Here is a 9368-nt window from a genome sequence, read left to right as displayed (position 1 = left end):
ACTGTGTGTGTGTGTGTGTGTACAATATATCTACTGAAAACAGACACAGACCACTGTTCTGTATTGCTATGTAAAGGCGATACAGCATTACGCCTAAGAATGTGAATGTTTGAACCAGACATTTGGGGTTTGTCTGAACACTGGGTGCTGCCACTAACACTGTATACTGTGCTTCAGTTTTCCTCATTCATAAAATTGGGACAAAATAGTTTCTACTCCATAGAATACTGAAAGGATTAAATAACTTACTATATGCAAAAGATAAAATAGTCCCTGGCACAAAGTAGACAATGAAGATTAGTTACGATTATGTGTAGGTGACTGGTAGTAATACAAACCACTTTTTGCAGTACTACTTGACCACCAGAATGCACCATGAGTTCACCACCCAAACAATACCATGGTAATGCTATGACTGAAAAGGCACTGAGAAGACACAGCTTTACTGTTTAAAAACAAAAAAGTAAACAGCCTTGGCCGGTTTGGCTCAGCGGTTAGAGCGTTGGCCTGCGGTCCAGAGAGACCCGGGTTCAGTTCCTGCTAAGGGCACGTACCTCGGTTGCAGTTTGTCCCCGACCCTGGTTGGGTCGTGGGGGTGGCAACTACTTGATGTGTCCCTTTCACATTGATGTCTCTCTCTCTCTCTCTCTCTCTCTCCTCCTCCTCCTCTCTCTCCCTCCCACTCTGTCTGAACAAAAAATGGAAAAATGTCCTCCAGTGAGGATAAAAAAAAAAAAAAGTAAACAAAGCCCTTCCTCAGTAATATTTGTAATTCTACTGATAGAAATGTATTCTTTAGCCTTTCCTTCCTGGTTGCAAAAATCCCTAAGAAAGACAACACATTAAAACCGTTTCAGATGCCCATATTTTATTGTGTGGGTTACTTTTTAAAAAGTATTCCTGTGAATATATGTTTATGGGTTAAAAAGATGATAATGCAGGAAAAAATTCTGAAGTGGGGAAGGAGAGCACGGAAATCAACTCTGCCCGGCCCTGAGAGTAGCACACATGTGTATGGCCCAGAGATATCTGTGACTCACCACCCTCCTGAGAGAAGCACACATGTGTATGGCCCAGACATATATGTGACTCATGATCCTCCTGAGAGTAGCACACATGTGTATGGCCCAGACATATTTGTGACTCACCACCCTCCTAAGAGAAGCACACATGTGTATGGCCCAGAGATATCTGTGACTCACCATCCTCCTGAGAGTAGCACACACGTGTATGGCCCAGACATATCTGTGACTCACCACCCTCCTGAGAGTAGCACACACGTGTATGGCCCAGACATATCTGTGACTCACCATCCTCCTGAGAGTAGCACACACGTGTATGGCCCAGACATATCTGTGACTCACCATCCTCCTGAGAGTAGCACACACGTGTATGGCCCAGACATACCTGTGACTCACCACCCTCCTGAGAGTAGCACACACGTGTATGGCCCAGACATATCTGTGACTCACCACCCTCCTGAGAGAAGCACACGTGTATGGCCCAGACATACCTGTGACTCACCACCCTCCTGAGAGTAGCACACACGTGTATGGCCCAGACATACCTGTGACTCACCACCCTCCTGAGAGTAGCACACACGTGTATGGCCCAGACATACCTGTGACTCACCACCCTCCTGAGAGTAGCACACACGTGTATGGCCCAGACATACCTGTGACTCACCACCCTCCTGAGAGTAGCACACACGTGTATGGCCCAGAGATACCTGTGACTCACCACCCTCCTGAGAGTAACACACATGTGTATGGCCCAGAGATATCTGTGACTCACCACCCTCCTGAGAGTAGCACACATGTGTATGGCCCAGAGATATCTGTGACTCACCACCCTCCTGAGAGTAGCACACATGTGTATGGCCCAGACATATCTGTGACTCACCACCCTCCTGAGAGAAGCACACATGTGTATGGCCCAGACATATATGTGACTCACCACCCTCCTGAGAGAAGCACACATGTGTATGGCCCAGACATATCTGTGACTCACCACCCTCCTGAGAGAAGCACACATGTGTATGGCCCAGACATATCTGTGACTCACCACCCTCCTGAGAGAAGCCAGAGCATGATTGGCAAAAAAAAAAAAAGGGAGGATTCTTTAGACCCATTCCTCCACATTGGTAACTATACCTCTAAGATGTGAAAATTCAGTTCACAGTTCTGTTTTGATCAATAATTTTCAAAAGATCAGTTGTTTTCTTTTGTTAAAAAAAACTCTTTGGAAAGTACTGCCACCTATGGAAATTCAAATATGAGAACTGAATGGCAGTCAAGAAGGACATTAGAAATTACTAGACAAAGTAAAATGTTGATTTTAATTCAAAAAAATAAATACTGTAGTATCTGGTTATCATTGGTAATATTTACCTATTCAGTAAGCAAACATTAAGATAAACTTGTATGAAAAAAAAAGAAGTGACAATATTGCCACATGAGAATTTCAACCTTCGTTTTCATTAGTTTTAAAGGTTATAGTTTATGGAGAAAAGCAATTTTTACACAAATGCCTTCTCATTGGCTACCAATGGTTAGTCTAGGCTTACGACTCCTTTGAAATACATATGTTATTTATTTGGATAACTGAATGTAACATAAAGTCAGGGTACATCTCAAAGGGACCATTTAAAAACTATATATAGTAATAAAGACTAATTCAGTCCCTTCCAAATTTATAAGTTTTGGTAATTTAAACTGGAACTCAGCTGAAATTTAAATTGCACAATCATTAACTGATTGATTCATCAAAAATGAATAGCCAAGTTATTGAGAAGATATATAATTAAAGTACTTAATATTTTTCAATGACCTTAGAACTGTCAATGCTTATATACTTATTAATGAATCTCTCAATACCTAGAGGCAATTTTAATCAAGTTCCAAAATCAGAAGTTGGTAACTTGCGGTCGATATCAGCTCACACATGGTTGGTTTGAATTTCTTTTTAACATTTAAAACTTAAGAGCTTTGCCTGGCCGGTATGGCTCAGTGGATTAAGCATCATCCCATGGAATGAGAGGGCCTGTTTTGATTCCGGGTCAGGGCACATGCCTGGGTTTTGCGCTCAGTCCCCAGTAGGGGGCGGTGTGCAGGAGGCAGCTGATTGATCGATGTGTCTCTTTCACATCAATGTTCCTATCTCTCTCCCTTCTTCTCTCTCAAAAACATTAATAAAAATATATTTTAAAAAATAATAAATAAAAGTTAAGAGCTTTAATACCACCAACAAAAGCAAAAGATAATTCCAGCTTCTCTTTCAGAGTTTTCGGTGAATGACCACACTAAAGGGAAGCTAATTCTCAGCTACTTCCTACAACAGGGCATTTGTGCTCCACTTTCTCATAGCCCCCACCTGGCTTGCTCGCCTCATTTATTACATGTCAGGTCCTTGGTTTAATTCTAGCACTACCTATCAAAAAGCAATAAAACTGTATTTACTTAAAGAGAATCCTCAACTTAGACTTCTTTCTAATTCTATTGTCCCATTGGTTTGCATTTGTAAAGCTTTAAAATTACATTTTCACAAGCTTACTGAACCAAAACTGGGAAGCAGAACAGAGGCATGGGTAAAATAAGTTTCTTTGAATCATGGTGAAAATGTTTCTTATACAGTCTCACTGTGAAAAGCTATACAGATCTCACCATGCTAATGACAGGGGAAAAACTTTAATAAGTTGCAACTTGTGACATTAAGATTTAACTGTCCCCTTTAGTTTTACAGATGTAATACAGACTAGGAGCTAACAATCAGAACACTTTGAATGGTTTCTATTTTGCCTTTACCTCCTAACAAGGACTGACATACTCATTTATTAAAAATTTCAATCCATTTAGATTTTATTACCATTTTGATAATTTTTTTAATTACAAAATTTAATTCACATCACAGAGAAAATGATGAATGCATTATGGTTTGTCAGCCCCAAATACTGCCCTAGAACTTATTGTCAATTATCATCTCTAAACAAGATATATATAGGTCTGACCTCAAAACTAAATAAAATATCATGGCTCAATTATTAAGGGTACTGGGCAAGGCCTACAACTCCAATTACTTAACATTCCCATCTCAATTAAACAAATAAGGATGTAGGGGCTTATCAGTCGTTAAAATATTTTCCTATTAAAACACACAGATGCCTGGACAGATAAACTTAAGATACTATCAAATAAATACCTTACTGGAGCTCATTTACAGCTAGCTGAATATAAACTGTAAAAGTGTCTGATGGTGGCAAAGGCCAAACAAACGAAATGCAAATCAAAAACAAAAAACCCTAAATCATAATTTTTTTCTATGATCAGAATTTTGACAAACACATTTAATAATCTGTATGATCATCATAGCAATCACTTTAATGTTAAATGCAATCTTTACATGTTTTCTTATTATTTGAAGTTTGTATATATTTAAATTCTTGGAAGACATCATAATTGTATAAGAAACATTCAAATGACCAATTTTTTTAAAATAGACTTTTCCACTTGGCTTTAATACAATTTAATAATAAAATTTCCTTGAAGTGGAATGAAGTTTTTTTCATTTGCTGGCCAGGAGATAAAGTCTATTCTAATAATTTCCTCCCTGTTTCTACTATTAAAATGATGGAGGGGGAAGCTCGGGTATTGAAGTCACTAAAAGAAACTATAAAACTTAGTAGCAGTATTCTCACCCAAAAAATAAATATGCCATCTTTAAAGACAAATGGTGGCTGCGGTAGGACATACGAAGACACAGAAAATACAAATTGTGTATACCACATTTAGTCATCAATAATCTTCAGGGGGAACAAAACTACCACCATGTTTTAGTAACAGTCTGAAGCCTCACAAATGCTCTTACACAAAAAATGCATAAGGCACAAGTCAGAGCAAAGATAAATTAAAACCCAAAAAATGCAGAATTTTAAATAGGCTTCCCACCAATGAGATTATCAGACAAAATCTTTAGGAGATTAAAGAACATTAATCATTTTTATACATTCTTTAAACTATGCCTACTCTCTAGAAACAAAAGACACTGGAGGGTGGGAGGTGGGAATGGGGGGAAATGCATCGATGGCAATATTTTCAGAAATTGTTCATACTTTAAGTACTACAATTAGTCCAAAGTAATGACCTATTGAAATAAAATTCGATATTGTTCTGAGGACATAAAACCAACAAGAATCTGAATTGCTGTTCCTTAGGTCAGTCAATTTCAGTAACATAACAATATCAAAATTTAGAGTAACTCAACATCTATAAGATGTTGATAATCTATATTTAAAATACAGGTTTCTGGGGTTGCTTATTCAACTCTATAGACAACAAACAAAAGCTTACAGTACTAGTTTTTGCAATATTACATTCATCATATTTTTAAAAACTACTGATTATATTTAACCGTATGTCCACTTTTTGAAAATCTAAAATATTCCTTATTTGATGAAATAATTTTCTCTAGGAAACCAGGAGGAGAAAATAAAAGAACAAGAACCTAGACTCTTATTAAAGTAATTTTTATTCTAATGCAAAGTTTAAAGAGCCATATAGAATTCAAATGCCTCTCTTTCTTATTTGGAAAGGCAGTTTCTAAAAAAGAAGACTACTTTTCTTTTGCCACTTTTTTTCCCCCCTTAATGATTTTAGAGAGACAGAAAGGAAAGGGAGAGACAGAAACATCCATGAGAGAGAACATCGATTGGCCACCTCCTGCATGCCCCTCACTGGGGATCAGGCCCACAACCTGGGCATGTGTCCTGACTGGGAATTGAACCAGCAACCTCTTGGTGCACGGGTCGACGCTCAACCCCTGAGCCACACCAGCTGGACTCTTTTGCCACTTTTTACCCATTCTTTTTTATCAAGATAGCCAGCTGACTTAATATAATAGATTTCTTCTCCATATAAAGAATCAGGGTATAAGAATAAATAATTAAATTGTTTGAATGCGTAGCTATCTTTTCCTTGCATTAGTTTTATCAGCCATTGTCAGCAGCAGTCTCAGGTTCCACGATACGAAATTCCGTTCAAGCTCAGAAGGATGAGATGCATTCCCACACATGCACATACAGCCCTTGTGGAAACACTCCTGATTCCCCATAATTACTTCGTGCTGTTCCCAAATCCTGTTGTGAATTAACTTTTCAATAATAGGTACAAAATGGAATGACTTCATACCTAATGATCCTAATATCTTTATATTACTTATAAAGCACTGTAATCCACCCGATTTAAAATTATTTGATACTTACAGTAAGATTTCCAAACAGGAGGTCTATATTCATCTGTATCTGAAAAGAATAAACATAAAATTAACATTACTGTATATTTATATTTTAAATGAGATATTTTAATCATTAATTAATATAATAATCTTTGTTGAGGTCTCTTTGTCTAGACATCCTGCTAGGTAACTACAGGACATTCAAAGAGTGTTTAAGTCTTGGTCCTCACTTTTTTGGAGTACAGTTTCAAAGATGTTCAAAGAAAATTACTGTATTTATTTAACCACTTATCACATAAAAATATCAAGATTAGTTTTACTACTGGCACATGTTTCTTTCAATTACTGGGGTAATAATTATTTCACTGAAAGATCCCTGAAATCATTTGAATTTTTCTTTTGGGGTCAAATTGACCATACAACAATTTTAATCCTCAGAAATGTATTTCTTTACCCTCCTCCCATCACATTTGAGGGATTACAGTATAACTGGGTTTACTAACATCAGGAGAGAAGAGCAGCAAGGTACAGATCTTAGTCCTCACACCTCCTGGACAGTCAAAACCAGGAAATGAGAAACACTTCATGAAAAAGAGTGTGTCTAGGGAACCACACACACCATGAGGTGAACATCTGTTCTTCAAGTCCATTTCCCCTCCCTGTGCCTGAGTGTAGATGCAGGAGACCGTGTGAAGAGGCAGCGGAAAGAGATGGAAATATAAACACATGGTAGAGATGGGGAAACTGGAGAAGGAGAGGGGCCAGTTTGGTCTGGCTTCTCACCAGTAAAAGATCGCAGAGGGACAACAATGCCAGTCCTAAGCTCTGCCTGTAAGGTCATGTAGCCAAACTGGTAGACACAGCATTTCAGTGTGGAAGCTGTGGTCAACCACATCACCTGGCTCTGCTAGCATCCAACATGAACCCATCAAGAAATCTGATGCTAAAAATCCTGGTCTCCAAGAAGGCAAGACAATTCCTGGAAAGTTTCTTGAGGAGGCTGAATCTAGCATTTGTAGCTAAAGTAAAAATGTTCATAGTCTCAAAACATTCAGCCCCCAACTCCCAACCTTTAAATGCAATCTGACACTTCATTTATGACATGTATCATAAATCACACAAATATTCTGAGTCACTGGGCTACAGCAAGACTACTAATAATGGGCATAAGAATACAAGGGAAAGAGTAAGTCATGCAGAAGTTGCTTGGCACCCAGTAGAAATGTTCAATTATTTCTTAAAGAACAAACAAAAGCAAATAAGGAATAAGGCAGTGCAGCAAATACAGTTGACTCTTATTATTCACAGTAGTTAGTTTCTATAAAGTCACCTCAAACAATGCATGACTAAATACTGAACCACTGCTCCAAGGAGAAACAAGGTTAGGTTCTTCTGTGCCTCTAGCCACATTTTCATCAACCAAACAATACATAACTCTATTTTTAGAGTTTAGAAATACTGTATTTAGTATACATCGTTGATTCATTAACATTGAACTCACAGCCAACAGCATTATAACTCATGCCTCAACAAAACTTATCTAACACGTAGTTTCTCCATACGATACATCATGAATAGCATTTCGGCACTAGGCTTGGGGGCCATTTTAAATAGCAAAATCACAAATTAAAAATCATGCTCCTCCAATTCGTCAGACAGCCGCGTCTTCCTGCGCAGTGCCGGCCTCAGCCCTGAGACACGATGGTGAAGGTCGGAGTGAACGGATTTGGCCATACTGGGCGCCTGGTCACCAGGGCTGCTTTTAACTCTGGCAAAGTAGATATTGTCGCCATCAATGACCCCTTTATTGACCTCAATTACATGGTCTACATGTTCCAGTATGATTCTACTCATGGCAAGTTCAAAGGCACAGTCAAGGCTGAGAACGGGAAGCTTGTCGTCAATGGAAAATCCATCTCCATCTTTCAGGAGCGAGATCCCACCAACGTCAAATGGGGTGATGCTGGTGCTGAGTGTGTTGTGGAGTCCACCAGTGTCTTCACTACCATGGAGAAGGCTAGGGCTCACTTGAAGGGTAGAGCCAAGAGGGTCATCATCTCTGCCCCTTCTGCGAATGCCCCCATGTTTGTGATGAGCGTGAACCATGACAAGTAGGACAACTCAATCAAGATTGTCAGCAATGCCTCCTGCACCACCAACTGCTTGCCCCCCCTGGCCAAGGTCATCCATGACAACTTTGGCATCGTGGAAGGACTCATGACCACGGTCCACGCCATCACTGCCACCCAGAAGACCATGGATGGCCCCTCTGGGAAGCTGTGGCGTGATGGCCGAGGAGCTGCCCAGAACATCATCCCTGCTTCTACTGGCGCTGCCAAGGCTGTGCGCAAGGTCATCCCTGAGCTGAACAGGAAGCTAACTGGCATGGCCTTCCGTGTCCCCACCCCCAATGTGTCTGTTGTGGATCTGACCTGCCGCCTGGAGAAAGCTGCCAAATATGATGATATCAAGAAGGTAGTGAAGCAGGCATCAGAGGGCCCCCTCAAGGGCATCCTGGGCTATACTGAGGACTCCTGCGACTTTAACAGTGACACCCACTCCTCCCCCTTCGATGCTGGGGCTGGCATTGCCCTCAATGACCACTTTGTCAAGCTTGTTTCCTGGTATGACACTGACTTCGGCTACAGCAACAGGGTGGTGGACCTCATGGTCCACGTGGCCTCTACGGAGTAAGAGCCCCTTGGGCCACCAGCCCCAGCGAGAAGGAGAGAGGCCCTCAGCTGCTGGGGAGTCCTTGTCCCAAACTGATCCCTCAGCACACTGAGATCTCCTGACCTCGAGTTTCCATCCCAGATCCCCTGAAGAAGAGGAGGGGCTCAGGGAGCCCTACTTTGTCATGTACCATCAATAAAGTTCACTGTACCCCCCCCAAAAAAAATCACACACAAAAATGCAAAAAAAAGTGGCACTAAATAGACTATGAAGAAGACACTTGTTTACAGTGTGAGAGTTGAAACAAAGAAGGCAGAGGGCCATCTTGTTTGACCTCAGTTGGAAATATATATAAATACGCTGATCATGCCACTCTGAGATCATTGGCAAATGACCATGAAAATGTCACAGATATTTATTTTAGGATTACAAATAAATGTTAGCAAATTTGCAAATACAGAATCATA

At 40.1% G+C, this 9368-nt stretch overlaps 1 pseudogene; it reads left to right on the top strand.

Annotated features, from left to right (window-relative positions):
* Positions 1-7877: 7877 nt before the first annotated feature.
* On the top strand, positions 7878-8922 carry LOC118625650 (annotated as a pseudogene).
* Positions 8923-9368: the final 446 nt, after the last annotated feature.

Source organism: Molossus molossus, unplaced genomic scaffold, assembly GCF_014108415.1.
Source record: "Molossus molossus isolate mMolMol1 unplaced genomic scaffold, mMolMol1.p scaffold_m16_p_11, whole genome shotgun sequence".
Taxonomy (NCBI): domain Eukaryota; kingdom Metazoa; phylum Chordata; class Mammalia; order Chiroptera; family Molossidae; genus Molossus; species Molossus molossus.
The sequence above is the reverse complement of the archived record's forward strand: the minus strand, read 5'-3'. Positions and strand labels throughout refer to the sequence as shown.